We start from the raw sequence: 16853 nt of genomic DNA, 5'->3' as shown, positions 1-16853 counted from the left end.
ATTAAAAACTTATAGTATAGTATAGCTCAGCATCATTGCGGTCCCAACATTGCATATTAATTTATGCAAGCAGCAATAGCATTTGACAAATAATTTTGGATAAATTTAATGCATATAAAGTTTGGTAACCCAGGCTATATATTAATGCATGCAGGTAGCAAAAGAATTTGGCAAATACATTTGGATGAATTGAATACAAATAAAATTTTGTAATGAGCTATAGATATCACTAGCTGGATTTCCTGTGAGAAAAGTAAAGAAGTAGGAGACCCCTTAATATTTTTGCTAGTGGGCCCCCATCACACTAATGGTTGAAATTGTTGCCATGGGTTACTACATACCTTTGCACTTTGAGCTGTTATTAAATAAATTCCTAATAAAAAAAAAAAAATTCCTATAATTGTCTTGGCAGTGTTACCCAGACCTAAAAGTATTAAAGTGTACCTACTGATTTGGAAAATAAAATCATTGCACTAGGATGATGCTGTTGTTTTGAAAACCTGCCAAAATGTTGTCTGTCACAGAAATATTCTTCTTTTTTTTCAAAATCTTGGTGGATTTATATTCTATTCTGTATGTTACTTTTACTAAAAAACTGTCCAGAAGCCTTCAATAAATCATTCTAAAAAAAAAAACTGACTTGTAGTACTCAATTTTTTTTTACTAAAGTGGTTGTAAAGGCTAAAGGTTGTTTTCACCTTAATGCATTCTGTGCATTAAAGTAATACTAAACAGAGACTTTTTAATTTCCATAATTCATTCACATAATTCATATATATAACAAGCCACTATATTTTTTTTAAATCCTCCAAGTAACTTTTTCTTGCAGCACTGTTATGTGGTCACATGATCTTTCCTTGTTCTTTGGTGTCTGCAGGGAAGGATCCTTGGGAGGGACTTCTATTACTCTGCTGATGTATTCTCTCTACAGTGTGAGTCTGTGTCTGGTCAGTCCTGATTGGTGCTGTGCCAGTCACATGAAAAACAGTTTCAGAAGAGCAATTCAAATTAAATTATAAATATCAAATAACTGTTTTACAGCTCCCAATAAATCTTTATTGAACATCAAATGTGTATTTTTTTGTGCATTAATATGGTGTAGGCAGAGTCAAATATGATTGACACTAGCTTTCATTTTGTTCAGCCGGCATCTGAATCCAAAGCTCCTTTTTTACTGTACAGGTATTAGCAATTACATTTGATATATTTAATGCTGATTTATATTAAAACAAATTTTTCTTAGTGAATGTAATCAATCAGCACCCCCCATAGTGTTACGCAATAGGAGGACATGGAGGAGGAGAAATTAGGCTGGAGCAGTGTGATAAGTGTGGTAATCCCTGGGTCTAAATCCTGTTTCTAGGCCTGTAGGAGGAGTCCCCAGCCTGAGAACTCGGCCCCTCTAGGAAGATTGCTGAAGTTTGCTGCATGTTCATCGAAGTATTAGCTGTGGCATAGCTAGGGAGGGCTTACTTCTAAAATCCTTTTCTGGAGCTAATCAAGGGATTTCACCTAAGTACCTGGTCTGGACAGCTCGGTGAAGAGCGCCTGTTGCAAGTTTGAAAAGATCTGGCTGTCCTGTGGCCTTGTGGGCAGTAACCCCTCTATCACTGAACAGTGTATGCTGGATAGAGGAAGGAGGCATTCGGTGATCCTGTGACATTATAAGTTCTGGCCTGGGCTGACTGAGCTCAGGGTCCTAGTGACTGTGTGCTGTTTTCCTCTAGGTGGAGGTGTCAGTGGTAGCTCTAACTGAGATCTGAGCTTTTTCAAGGACTCAGTTCTGGCCATCTTTCTTTGCTCCTGCATAAAGACTGCTCTGGGAGGCTTAGCAAAGTGAACTGTTCTTTTGCTATTATTCAGTAGTTCTGAAGTATCCCTTATCACCCCAAGTTCTTCAGCAATAATATTTATTATAGAAAGACATCCCCTAGACTGATTAAAGTGTAATTTTTGACTTGTACCTACAAGCAAGCCTATAATAAGGCTTACCTGTGGGTACAGTGAATATCTCCTAACCTTGCACTTTTTAGAATATAGTCACAGTCCATGCAGTCGGTGACATCACTGGCGCATGCGCTCTGAAGGGACGGCATACCCGTGCTGTCCTTTCAGAGCTTCAGGCCGTGGCCGTGACTCCTGTGCAGAAAAGGTATATAGCAGTTTTATTTTAATGAAAAAAGAACAAAAACATTTATAGGTTTTTGTACTGTGGGGTGCAGATGCATTATTTTTACATTCATGGGTTTAGTAACTACTGAAACACCGAACCTGTAAACCCAGCATTAACCAGGGCCACCCTACATTGTGAGCCTCTGCACCAATATATTGCAGGACTCAACTTGAAAACAATTAATTTCTGATACCTAAGATTCCATACTACATATCAGAGCCATTAAAGCCTAGTTGTAATTCAACAAGAAAAACATCAACATAAAATATGAGTGTTTAAGTGTCCTACTTGTGCTTGTTATCTATTTAAGCCTACAATTTGCTCAAAATGAAAGTAGAATTATAGGTAAAACTTTTCTTTACATTTTGGATAGAGCAAGGGAGGGTTATAACCCTTGTCCGATTTCATCATCTGTGTCCCATTGCAGAGATTTCCCCTCACTTCCTGTTCCATTTGCCAAATAGGAGGTGAGATGAAATCCCTGCAAATTAAGGGAATTCCTTGTCTCCCCCCCCCCCCCCCCCCCCAAGGTCACCAGAACTAGTGCCCCCATTGGAATATTTCCCCTCTATTACTCTTCTGGGAACAACCCAAAATGTGGGATTTTCTTTTACATTTTCATGACAATGGTAAACAGGACAAATAGAGAGTGTGAATCTAACAGAATGGACGGATGAGCGAAAGATGGAGGCTGGAGGGAGAGAGAAGGACAAAGAAAGAAGGAAAGATGGGGGGGGGAAGAGAGAAGGAAAGGAAGAAGGAAGGAAAGAGGGAGGGAGAGGGACGGAAATAGTGGAGGAATGAAAGAGGGATGGAGAGGGTGGAGAGAAAGAAAGAAAGAAAGAAAGAAAGAAAGAAAGAAAGAAAGAGGGATGGAAGGAGGGAGAGAGAAGGAAAGAAATAAGGAAAGAGGGAGGGAGAGAGAAAGAAGGTGTAACGAGCCCCTGCTCGCTCGGTTCCACTCTGAAATAATGAAAGAGGGATGGAGAGAGGGAGGGATGGATGGAGAGAGGGGGGAGGAAAGGAAGAAAGAAAAAGAAAGAAAGAAAGAAAGAAAGAAAGAAAGAAAGAAAGAAAGAAAGATTAAGTGGGATGGATGGAGGGAGAGAGAAGGAAAGAAATAAGCAGGGAGGGAGAGTGGTAGAGATAAGGAAAGAAAGGAGGAAAGGAAGGAGGAAGAGAGAAGGAAAGATAGAAGGAAGGAAAGAGGGATGGAGGGAGGGAGAGAGTAGGAATGTAAGAGGGATGGCAGGAGGGAGACATAAGGAAAGAAAGAAAGAAAGAAAGAAAGAAAGAAAGAAAGAAAGAAAGAAAGAAAGAAAGAAAGAAAGAAAGAAAGAAAGAAAGAAAGAAAGAGGGGGGATAGAGAAGGAAAGAAAGAAGGAAGGAAGGAAAGAGCTATAGAGGGAGGGAGGGAGAGAGAGGGAAAGAAGAAGGGAGGGATGGAGAGAGGAGAGAGAAAGAAAAAAAGAAAGAAAGATAGAGGGATGGAGGGAGGGAGAGAGAAGGAAAGAAAGAAGGAGGGATGGAGGGAGAGAGAGAGAAGGAAAGAAAGAAGGAAGTAAAGAGGGATAGAGGGAGGGAGGGAGAGAGAAGGAAAGAAGTAGGGAGGGATGAAGAGAGGAGAGAGAAAGAAAAAAAGAAAGAAAGATAGAGGGATGGAGGGAGGGAGTGAGAAGGAAAGAAAGAAGGAGGGGTGGAGGGAGAGAGAGAGAAGGAAAGAAAGAAGGAAAAAAGAGGGATGGAGGGAAGGAGGAAGAAAGTAAAGAGAGAAGGAAAGAAGGTGGGATGGGAGGGAGAGAGAATGAAAGAAAGAAGGAAGAAAAAAGGGATGGAGGGAGGGAGGGAGGGAGAGAGAAGGAAAGAAGGAAGGAAAAAACAAAGGGTGGAGGGAGGAAGAGAGAGAGAAGGAAAGAAAGAAAGAGGGATGAAAGCAGGGAGAGAGTAAGAAAGAAATAAGGAAAGGAGGAATGGAGGGAGGGAGAGAGGGAGAGAGAAGGCAAGAAAGAAGGTGGGATGGAGGGAGGGAGAGAGGAAGACAGAAGGAAATAAAGAAGGAAAGAAGAGGGTGTGGAGGGAGGGGGAGAGTAGGAAAGAAAGAGGGATGGAGGGAGAGAGAAGGAAGGAAAGAAGGAAAGAAGAGGGGATGAAGGGAGGGAGAGAGGGAGAGAGAAGGAAAGAAGGAAGGATGGAGGGAGGGAAGGTGAGAGAAGGAAAGAAAGAAGGAGGGAGGGAGAAGGAAAGAAATAAAGAAAGAAAGAGGGATGGAGGGAGGAAGAGAGGGAGAGAGAAGAAAACAAAGACGGACAGAAAGAGAGATGGAGGGTGGAAGAGAGAAGAAAGAAAGAAGGAGGTGTGGAGGGAAGGAAAGAAGATGGGATGGAGGGAGGGAGGGATGGATGGAGGAAAGAAAGAAAGAGAGAGAAAGAGAAAGGGAGATTTCTGGGTTCTCGGCCATAATACACTTGCAGACAGAGCAAGATTCTAGTACATTTGAGCCATAATAAACTTTGTTCTTGTGTTCTTGCTCACCTCAATTACTCAATAACTAATACAGCTGGCTTCTTTCCAAGGCAGCTCCATGCCACTACACGGGCAGTAACAGGGCAGTGAACAGCACACCCATTGGCTGGAATGCGGTGCAGCCAGCCTCTTGCTACCTCCTCAGCCAAAAGCTGCCTGAAGTTTTCTGTGACATCTCTCCCTCTCTCTCTATCACCCAATTCCAACTACCAGCCCTCCCAGCTATACCAGATGACACATGCTCATGCTGCACCGGGTGACAGTTGAGCCATGCAGCTTTTTTATGGAGGATTAGACCCCCCCGACCCAGTCCGCCCCTGCCTGGGACAAATATATTTTCCAGGATTCTGCCTGGGACATGCTCAGACTGGGACATGGGTCTGAATTCCGTGAATGTCCCAGGCAAATTTGGACTGTTGGCAACTATGGCCAGGGCGCCCTTGAAAAGTATTTTCAGTCTCAAGGCACCCCAGTCTAAGGCTTGGTTTACATTACTACGTAACACAGGATGTAAGCAAAATCCTATGCATTCCTGACACGCAGACAGACACACTGCTCTTTGCCATTACGCATTGGCAAACGTGGTGAATTTTTGGTGTAGCACAATTAAAACGATAAGGGAATTTCTCCCTGTGTTTCTGCGGGGCAGCCCATTGAAATGAATTTGCCGCCCTTTATGCAACACACAACTGCACAGATGTGAACCAAGGGCTTGTTCACATGTGAGGTTGAGGGGCAGTAAAACCACAGGCTTTAGCTGCATTTTTACTACCCCCAACTGCTCCCCTTTAGCTGCAAAGGAAACAGCTGGGGGTGTTCACATGCTGTGGCTGCAGCTGGAAGTATTCCTCCAGGTAAAGGAGGCTGTGCTGCAACCACCCTGCAACTGTGTGCATTGCACACAGTTGTAGCATAGTGATGATGCATTTAGGGGGTTAAAACAGGAGGTGGGGAGGCAACATATGCCCAGAAGCTTGGTCTCATGTAACAACTTCTCTTTATCAGGTTGTTGCGGCACCCCAGTTGAAAAAGGTTGAGGCAGAGAACCATTTTTAGCTTGGACATTTGTTAAAATAACAACAAATACTTTTATAAATGCTCTTTTCATTTACAGCCTTTCCATCATTTTTCCCATTTGATTTACTTTTTTAGTGTACATAGTTCACTTTCCTGAAAAATATACATGAGTATAATACAGTATATTGGTTGACATAACTGATAATGAAGCAGAAACAAGCGTACTCCAACTCCAAGCGTACTCCAACAGATTACATAATTCATGTTTAAAGTGGTTCTAAAGTTTTAAGCTTTTTTACCCTAATGCATACTATGCATTAAGGTGAAAACCTTTTGTGCTGCAGCTACCCCCCAGATCCACCTTTTTCTTACCTGAGCCCGATCTGATCCAGCGACGTGCACGAGCACAGTGGTTCCAGATGCTGTCTTTCTCCTCATTGGACAGATTGATAGCAGCGGGAGCCATTAGTTCAATCAAATCCTGTGACACGGAAGAAGGGGGCGGGACCGGGTCCCAGTGTTTTTGTCAATGGACGCAGCAGCGTGGCTCAAGAGTGAGCACGCTCGGGTGTCCCCATGGAAAGCATCTTTCTATGGGGGCACCTGGCAAAGGGAAGGTGCCTGGAGTACCAGCGGGGGGCCCCAGAAGAGGAGGATTGGGGCTACTCTGTACAAAAGCACTGCACAGAACAGGTAAGTATAGCATGTTTGTAATTTTAATACAAAAAAAAGCTTTAGAACCAATTTAATACATGCTAATTATGCACTGGTGATGATAGTAACAGCACAGCACATTTAGCAAGTTCTAACAATTAAATAATGTACTTTTTACAAGAAAGTTATTTCATAAGAACTAAAAAGAAGCCTATAAAATGTTTAATAGTGTGGCATGTATTACATTTGCATAAATATTCAGACACATTTATTGTGATTTAGACCAGGTGTGGGATGGTTGTAAACACTGTCTTTTGTATCATGTATGTATACATACATTTTAAATATATGGGGTTTTATTGTTTATTGGCTTCCAGACAGTTGTAAGGCTTGTCTGCAAAAAACTAAAACTACAATTCATAACTAGATTCTGCTTCTTATCTATATATCTTATCTATATATGTGCAGTGCAGATTGAGACAATCTTGAGATGGACTACAATAAACCATTATCAAGCCAAGCTTACCATAATAGTCTCCAGTGCAGGCCAGTCTATGTACTTCAAAGAACATACTAAAGACAATACATATAGTAAACAATAGTTTTTGATCCCTTGTTGCATCTCGGTGCTTTAGATCTCCTGTTGCCAAAAAATATCCTTGGGAATTACAGACCAGTTAGCCTAACATCAATAGTATGTAAACTCTTGGAGGGGATGATAAGGGACTATATACAAGATTTTAGTAATAAGAATGATATCATTAGCAGTAATCAGCATGGATTCATGAAGAATCGTTCTTGCCAAACCAATCTATTAACCTTCTATGAGGAGGTGAGTTGCCATCTAGATAAAGGAAGGCCCGTAGACGTGGTGTATCTGGATTTTGCAAAAGCATTTGACACAGTTCCCCATAAACGTTTACTGTACAAAATAAGGTCCGTTGGCATGGACCATAGGGTGAGTACATGGATTGAAAACTGGCTACAAGGGCGTGTTCAGAGGGTGGTGATAAATGGGGAGTACTCAGAATGGTTAGGGGTGGGTAGTGGGGTTCCCCAGGGTTCTGTACTGGGACCAATCCTATTTAATTTGTTTATAAACGACCTGGAGGATGGGATAAACAGTTCAATCCCTGTATTTGCAGACGATACTAAACTAAGCAGGGCAATAACTTCTCCACAGGATGTGGAAACCTTGCAAAAAGATCTGAACAAATTAATGGGGTGGGCGACTACATGGCAAATGAGGTTCAATGTAGAAAAATGTAAAATAATGCATTTGGGTGGCAAAAATATGAATGCAATCTATACACTGGGGGGAGAACCTCTGGGGGAATCTAGGATGGAAAAGGACCTGGGGGTCCTAGTAGATGATAGGCTCAGCAATGGCATGCAATGCCAAGCTGCTGCTAATAAAGCAAACAGAATATTGGCATGCATTAAAAGGGGGATCAACTCCAGAGATAAAACGATAATTCTCTCGCTCTACAAGACTCTGGTCCGGCCACACCTGGAGTATGCTGTCCAGTTCTGGGCACCAGTCCTCAGGAGGGATGTACTGGAAATGGAGCGAGTACAAAGAAGGGCAACAAAGCTAATAAAGGGTCTGGAGGATCTTAGTTATGAGGAAAGGTTGTGAGCACTGAACTTATTCTCTCTGGAGAAGAGACGCTTGAGAGGGGATATGATTTCAATTTACAAATACTGTACTGGTGACCCCACAATAGGGATAACACTTTTTCGCAGAAGAGAGTTTAATAAGACTCGTGGCCACTCATTACAATTAGAAGAAAAGAGGTTTAACCTTAAACTACGTAGAGGGTTCTTTACTGTAAGAGCGGCAAGGATGTGGAATTCCCTTCCACAGGCGGTGGTCTCAGCGGGGAGCATTGATAGCTTCAAGAAACTATTAGATAATCACCTGAATGACCGCAACATACAGGGATATGTAATGAAATACTGACACATAATCACACACATAGGTTGGACTTGATGGACTTGTGTCTTTTTTCAACCTCACCTACTATGTAACTTCTTTATACATTCATGGCTGCAAGGCCTGAGTGTCCTGATGGTGACAAAATGTATGTATAATTATGTATTAGTATACATGTGTCTGGTAGATTTGCTTTGAAATGCCAGAGAGAGGAAGAAGACAGAGAGTCTGAGGACACATGTCCTGTCCATGAGAAAATTGTATTTCACCCAGACCAGAAGCAGAAACTATTATGTTCTAATAGTTTAACTGCAGCTGTCCATAGCTTCTAGTGCATAAATCGTTGTGACAGACCATGTATCTCTGTCCTGTTGTTATTATCTCACATGCACAGTGCCATTCCGTGCTACTATATGTATGTATTGTTAACCTTGCTGTATATTAGTAGGTACACCTGTTTATTGAAATAGAGTTTGTATGCAGCTTTTTTTTTTTTTTTTTAGGTAACTCTGTCCCTTCTGGTCTGGGATTCTATAGCTAGTTTTAGCTTGGGGCTCAACAAGGACCTTCACAGCAGGATCACAGGGCATCAATTTAATAAAGTTACAGATATAGAAATATTGAAAAGTACATTTGTAATTACATTAACATGTTAAAGCTTTTATGAGATTTTTATTGGTTTGGTTTAAATAGTTACATAGTTATCAGGTTGAAAAAAAGACAATTGTTCAAAGTTAAGAAAAAAAAATAAAACAAATAGAAAACCTCCATATAAACAATCCTTTACCCACAGTTGATCCAGTGGAAGATAGAAAAACCCTGTGAAACATGGTCAAAGTGTTACTAAACTAAACAGTAAAACCAGCCTGTATATGCAGTAAAGCATGCTTGTTATACTCACTGTGGAACTTAAGGGGTTAATCCTCTGCATTGTGTAAAATGGCTGTTTGATCCTGTCTTCTCTGATCCTCCCAAAGCTGTATCCTGGCCTAGGCCGACAAGGCCCAGGCCTAGGACAGCACTTTTTTTGGGGGGGGAGGGGGCAGCACTGAAAGAGTCCCTGCACCATTGGCATGGTTATATCTTCTTAGTCCTCTTCATAAAAATATCAGAAATTTGTGCTTAAAGTAGAACTATAAGACAACATTTTTTTTTTGGATAGAGTAAGGGAGGGTTATAACCGCTGTCAGTTTATTTTTTTACCATCCCTGTCCCATTGCAGAGATTTCCCTTCACTTCCTGCCCCATAGGCAAACAGGAAGTGAGAGGAAATATATGCAAATTAAGGGAATCCATTCCCCCCCCAGGCCCTCAGTAAAAGTGTCCCCACTCGAAAATTTCAGGGCGGGTCTTAAACAGCAAGGGGTGTGGCCTTGACAGGACAGGAAGGGGTGGGTCATATTTAAATTAGGGGGTGGGTGCACAAGTTTAGTCAGGCCTAGGGCAGAACAAAACCCAAATACACTACTAGATCCTCCCCTTCTTCCACAGTCCCCAATCCACCTGCTTATAGAACAGGAGGCGCTCTGCACATGCTCACTGGTGTGTATTGCTAGAGCGTTTTTTTGGGGGGGTGCATGTGATCAGCACAGGGCCAATCAGCACTGTACAGACAGAAAGTCAGGGGTCTTGCTGCCTCATGTCAGAGCATGTCAGAGCAGAATGAAAACGCCTCCTACAAGCTCTTTCACTGGTCCAAATCATTTGGTGGAGAGGTGATTATGGTGTGGGGTTGTCTTTCAGGGGTTGGGCTTGACCCCTTAGTTACAGTGAAGGGAACTCTTAAGCTGTCAGAATACCAAGACATTTTGGACAATTTCATGCTCCCCACTTTGTGGGACCAGTTTGGGGATGGCCCCTTCCTGTTCCAATATGAATGCGCACCTGTGCACAAACAAGGTCCATAAAGACATGGATGAGTGAGTTTGGGGTGGATGAACTTGACTTGCCTGCACAGAGTTCTGACCTCAACCCAATAAAACACCTATGGGATGAATTAGAGCGGAGACTTCAAGCCAGGCCTTCTCGTCCACATCAGTGCCTGACCTCACAAATGCTCTTCTGGAAGAATGGTCAAACATTTCCATAGACACACTCCTAAATCTTGTGGACAGCCTTCCCAGAAGAGTTGAAGCTGTTATAGCTGCAAAGGATGGGCCAACTCATTATTGAACCCTTTGGACTAAGACTGGGATGACATTCAAGTTCATGTGTGTATAAAGGCAGGCATCCCAATACAATTACAAATATAATTTACCTTAGGGTTGGTTCACATATATGCAAACCACCCCTCCTTACAAGCACAGGAACGCAGGTGACGCCCAGCAAAAGCACAATGGCAGCGAAGGCATCTAGTGCGTCCCTGCATCCAATTCGACTAACTGTACAAAAGCGTGGCAACCACCCCAACCCATAACTGGACTTTATAGCAAGGTGCACATGGAAGAGCAATGCACATCACAAACAAACTAAAGATTTCCCAGCACACTTACTGACCAGCCTGCAAAACAACCAAATTTACCTTGTCTAACAGCTGATTGGCTCCCTCTAGGCATTAGGGATGGGCCGAACACACCCCGGTTCGGTTCGCACCAGAACATACCGAACAGGCAAAAAATTTGGCAGAACACATGAACACCGTTAAAGTCTATAGGACACGAACATGAATAATCAAAAGTGCTCATTTTAAAGGCTTATATGCAAGTTATTAGAACAGTCCCTGCACAAAATGACATTTCTAAAGAAAAAAAGTCATTTAAAAATACTCGCGGCTATAATGAATTGTCGGTTCCGGCAATACAAATAAAAGTCATTGAAAAAAATGGCATGAGATCCCCCCAGTCCATTACCAGGCCCTTTGGGTCTGGTATGAATATTAAGGGGAACCCCGAACCAAAATTAATTTAAAAAAATTTGCGTACGAGTCCCCCAAAATTCCATACCAGGCCCTTCAGGTCTGGTATGGATTTTAAGGGGAACTCTGCGCCAATTTAAAAAAAAAAATGGCGTAGGAGTCCCCCTCAAAATCCATACCAGACCCTTCAGGTCTGGTATGGATTTTAAGGGGAACCCTGTGCCAAAAGTAAAAAAAAAAATGGCGTGGGGGTCCCCCCAAAAATCCATACCAGACTCTTTACTTGAGCACGCAACCTGGCAGGCCGCAGGAAAAGAGGGGGGACGAGAGAGAGCCCCCCCTGAACCGTACCATGTCACATGCCCTCAACATGGGGAAGGTGCATTGGGGTAGCCCCCCCAAAGCACCTTGTCCCCATGTTGATGGGGAAAAGGGCCTCATCCCCACAACCCTTGCCTGGTGGTTGTAGGTCTCTGCGGACAGGGGGCTTATCTAAATCTGGAAGCCCCTTTTAACAAGGGGACCCCCAGATCCCCCCCCCGTTTGAAATGGTAACGGGTACATTGTACCCGTACTATTTCACAAAAAAAGTGTCAAACTGTTAAAAAAACCACAAGACACACTGTGGGACAAGTCCTTTATTAAAAAATAAAAAAATTAAATGTCCCACGAAGTCCATTCATCTTCTCTAGCTCCACCGTCGGACCGAAAAAAAAAAAAGGCTTGACCGACCCGTCTCCATGGGAGGCTCCCGCCGTATGACACGTCTTCCCGGGGTGTCAGAGGGGGGCGGGGCCACCCGGTTACATAAACGGGTGGCCCCGTCCCCCTCTGATGCCATGGGGAAGTCATTGGGAAGTCCCTGTGCATCAGAGGGGGGTGTGGTCACCCGGGTACGTCACCGCATGGCCCCGTCCTCAGTTATATAAGAACTGTCAAAGCGAAGACACGTCATGCGGCAGGAGCCTTCCATGAAGGCGGTTCGGTCGCGGCTTTGTTTTTTTTTTCTTTTTCAGTCCGTCGGCCAGGTTGCGTGCTCGGATAAGGGTCTGGTATGGATTTTTGGGGGGAACCCCAGGCCATTTTTTTTATTTTGGCACAAGGTTCTCCTTAAAATCCATACCAGACCTGAAGGGTCTGGTATGGATTTTGAGGGGGACCCCTACGCCATTTAAAAAAAAAATTGGCTCAGGGTTCCCCTTAATATCCATACCAGACCTGAAGGGCCTGGTATGGAATTTGGGGGCCCCCCATGCAATTTTTTTTTTTTTTAATTTTGGTTCGGGGTTCCCCTTAATATTTATACCAGACCCAAAGGGCCTAGTAATGGACTGGGGGGATCCCATGCCATTTTTTTCAATGACTTTTATCTGTATTGCTGGGACCGACAATTCTTTATAGCCCCAAGTACTTTTAAATGACTTTTTTCCTTTAGAAATGTCATTTTGTGCAGGGACTATTCTAAACGCAGGAAAAATGCGCCACTTTACAGGCATACTATAGACACCCCCCCAGGTACGAAATTTAAAGGAATATTTCACGTTTATTGTTTCACTTTAAGCATTATCAAAATCACTGATCCCGAAAAAACTGCCATTTTTTTTGCATTGATACATGTCCCCTGGGGTAGGACCCAGGTCCCCAAACACTTTTTATAACAATAACTTGCATATAAGCCTTTAAAATTAACACTTTTGATTTTTCATGTTAATGTCCCATAGATTTTAACGGTGTTCCGGCAGCTTTCGAATTTGCCCTGAACACTGCATATTGTTCAGTGTTCGCAGAACATCCGAACAACCAAAGTTCGGCCCAAACTTATGCTCGGGCCGAACCGTTCGCCCATCCCTACTAGACATACCTGACCTTAATCTATCCATTCTATATGTGCTCCTACTATGGAGGCTGCAGAAATTTAGAGTTAGGACCGAAGTATATACAGAGGTCCCTTGACATGGACACTGTGGCTTACACAAATATTTGCAAATGTGTGCAAACAGAACCCTCTTTTTTTAAGATACACTGTTAGACAGGGTCAATTTGGTTGTTTTTCAGGTTGGCTGGTAAGTGTGCTGGGAAATCTTTTGTTTGTTTGTAATGGGCATTGCCCTTTCATGTGCACCGTGTTTCAAAAGCCAGTTATACAGTAGGTTGGGATGGTTGCCACTTTTTTGTACAATGATGTTACCACTATCACTTCCCCTTTAATATTATAGGTATTGACAGCTCAAGGAGTTGTCATTCAGCTATGAGTACCATCTGGATCAGTTGTATGTGCTGTTATTTTTTGGATGGCAAGTTGGTGGGCAGTGGTCATGATTAACCACTTCAATACCAGGCACTTATGCACCTTCCCGCCCAGACCAATTTTCAGCTTTCAGCGCTCTCACACTTTGAATGACAATTACTCAGTCATGCTACACTGTATCCAAACAAAATGTTTATCATTTTCTTCTCACAAATAGAGCTTTCTTTTGGTGGTATTTAATCACCACTGGGTTTTTCATTTTTTGCGATATAAGCAAAAAAACAGCGAAAATTTTGAAAAAAACTTACTTTTTTTTAGTTTCTATTGCAAAATTTTGCAAACAAGTCATTTTTCTTCATAAATTTGTGCCAAAATTTATACTGCTACATATCTTTGGTAAAAATAACCCAAATTAATGTATATTATTTGGTCTTTGTGAAAGTTATAGAGTCTACAAATTATGGTGCCAATCACTGAAAATTGATCACACCTGATGTACTATCTCACCTGAAGGCCTATCTCATTTCTTGAGACACTAACAAGCCAGGAAAGTACCAATACCCCCCAAATGACCCCTTTTTGGAAAGTAGACAGTCCAATGTATTTACTAAGAGGCATGGTGAGTTTTTTGAAGCTGTAATTTTTTCCCACAATTCTTGGGAAAATTAAGATTTTTTTTTTTTTTTACACAAACTGGTCATATTAACAGGTTATTTCTCTCACATAGCATATGCATAATTGCAACTACACCCCAAAATGCATTCTGCAACTCCTCCTGAGTATAGCGATACCACATGTGTGAGACTTTTACACAGCCTGGCCACATACAAAGGGCCAACACTGAAGTAGCACTTTCAGGCATTCTACAAGCATAAATTGCACATATCCTTTCTCAACCACCTATTACACTTTTGAAGGCGCTGGAGCACCAGGACAATTGAATTGTCCACAAAATGACCCCATTTTGGAAAGCACACACCCCAACGTATAATCTATGAGGCATAATGAGTCTTTTGAACGGTTCATTTTTTTCCAGAAGTTTTTGGAAAATGTGGAAAAAAAATGAAAATGCATTTTTTTTACACAAAGTTGTCCATTTATAAGATATTTCTAACACATAGCATGTACATAGCAAAAATGACACCCCAAAATGCATTCCTCTACTCCTCCTGTGTATGGCAATACCACATGTGTGAGACTTTTACACAGCCTGACCACATACAAAGGCCCAACATTGAAGTAGCACTTTCATGCATTTTACAAGCATAAATTGCACATATCCTTTCTCAACCACCTATTACAGTTTTGAAGGCCCTGGAGCACCAGAACAATGGAATAATCCACAAAATGAACCCATTTTGGAAAGCACACACCCCAACGTATAATCTGTGAGGCATAATGAGTCTTTTGAACGGTTCATTTTTTTCCAGAAGGTTTTGAAATAATTGGAAAAAAAATGAAAAGGCATTTTCTTTTACACAAAGTTGTCCATTTATAAGATATTTCTAACACATAGCATGTACGTAGCAAAAATGACAACCCAAAATGCATTCCTCTACTCCTCCTGAGTATGGCGATACCACATGTGTGAGGCTTTTACACAGCCTGGCCACATACAAAGGCCCAACATTGAAGTAGCACTTTCATGTGTTTTACAAGCATAAATTGCACATATCCTTTCTCAACCACCTATTACAGTTTTGAAGGCCCTGGAGCACCAGAACAATGGAATTATCCACAAAATGAACCCATTTTGGAAAGCACACAACCCAACGTATAATCTATGAGGCATAATGAGTCTTTTGAACGGTTCAGTTTTTTCCAGAAGGTTTTGGAAAATGTGGAAAAAAAATGAAAATGCATTTTTTTTACACAAAGTTGTCCATTTATAAGATATTTCTAACACATAGCATGTACGTAGCAAAAATGACAACCCAAAATGCATTCCTCTACTCCTCCTGAGTATGGCGATACCACATGTGTGAGGCTTTTTTCCAGAAGGTTTTTTCCAGAAGGTTTTGGAAAATGTGGAAAAAAAATGAAAATGCATTTTTTTTACACAAAGTTGTCCATTTATAAGATATTTCTAACACATAGCATGTACGTAGCAAAAATGACAACCCAAAATGAATTCCTCTACTCCTCCTGAGTATGGTGATACCACATGTGTGAGGCTTTTACACAGCCTGGCCACATACAAAGGCCCAACATTGAAGTAGCACTTTCATGTGTTTTACAAGCATAAATTGCACATATCCTTTCTCAATCACCTATTACATTTTTGAAGGCCCTGGAGCACCAGGACAATGGAATTGTCCACAAAATGACCCCATTTTGGAAAGAAAACACCCCAACATATAATCTATGAGGCATAATGAGTCTTTTGAATGGTTCATTTTTCTCCAGAAATTTTTGGAAAATGTGGAAAAAAATGAAAATGCATTTTTTTTTACACAAAGTTGTCCCTTTATAAGATATTTATAACACATAGCATGTACATAGCAAAAATGACACCCCAAAATACATTCTGCTACTCCTCCTGAGTATGGCGATACCACATGTTTGAGACTTTTACACAGCCTGGCTACATACAGAGGCCCAAAATCCAAGTAGCACCTCCAGGCATTCTAGCAGCATTAATTACACATATCATTTTCTGACTACTGATCACATTTTTGAAGGCCCTTCATATTTCTAACACATAGCAGGTACATACCAAATAACAAAAGATTACCTGTGGTTTTAGAAGTGCAGTGGTCCACAGAGGAGAGCATCGGTCCAGGCAGCAGGCAGGAATGAGGTCAGTGACAGCAAAAGCAATCATCCAGGCAGCAGGCAGGAATACTGTCCATAGTTCGTACAGGCAGAGATACTGTCAGCACAGCCAGAGCACAGCCAAAGCACAGCCAGAGCACAGCCAAAGCACAGGTCCAGGTAGCAGGCAGAGGTGTCCCGGCAGAAATACTGTCCAAAGTCAGTAGGGGCAGCAGGCAGATATATGGTCAACACAGCCAAAGTATTGGTCCAAACAGCAGGAAGAAACATGGTCCATAATGTCATGGGTCTTTACAGGCAGCAATATGGTCAGCATAGCCAAAGTATTGGTCCAGGCAGCAGGAAGGACCATCAAGCTTAGGGCCAGGGGGACAGGGGTAGAGGCTTCTCCCACCCAAATCGCTTTGAAGCCTCTGGGCAACCAGACCCTGTTCTGGGAGCACAGAAAATGAAAAACTGGTTTTCTCTACTCATAACGCTATTCTGAAGCCCCTCACATATGTGAGACCCCTGTGTACTAAAGTAGATGGCCAAAATATCAGTACAAGTGGCAGGCAAAAACATGGTCGATTAACAGGCCAAGGTCGGTGCACGTGGAAGTCAGAAACATTGTTTAAATCGGCAGGCAGAGGCATCATCGGTAAACAGGCTGAGGTTGGTGCACCTTGAAGTC

At 42.2% G+C, this 16853-nt stretch overlaps 1 protein-coding gene across 1 annotated transcript in view; it reads left to right on the top strand.

The window, feature by feature from the left end:
* Window positions 1-707, top strand: part of LOC141127257 (keratin, type II cytoskeletal 75-like) — a gene marked incomplete in the record, with an annotated part of 11555 nt that extends 10848 nt beyond the window's left edge. Inside the window, 1 exon segment of the mRNA XM_073613536.1 lies at window positions 1-707.
* Window positions 708-16853: the final 16146 nt, after the last annotated feature.

Source organism: Aquarana catesbeiana, linkage group LG02, assembly GCF_042186555.1.
Source record: "Aquarana catesbeiana isolate 2022-GZ linkage group LG02, ASM4218655v1, whole genome shotgun sequence".
In the NCBI taxonomy this organism is placed as follows: Eukaryota; Metazoa; Chordata; class Amphibia; order Anura; family Ranidae; genus Aquarana; species Aquarana catesbeiana.
The sequence above is the reverse complement of the archived record's forward strand: the minus strand, read 5'-3'. Positions and strand labels throughout refer to the sequence as shown.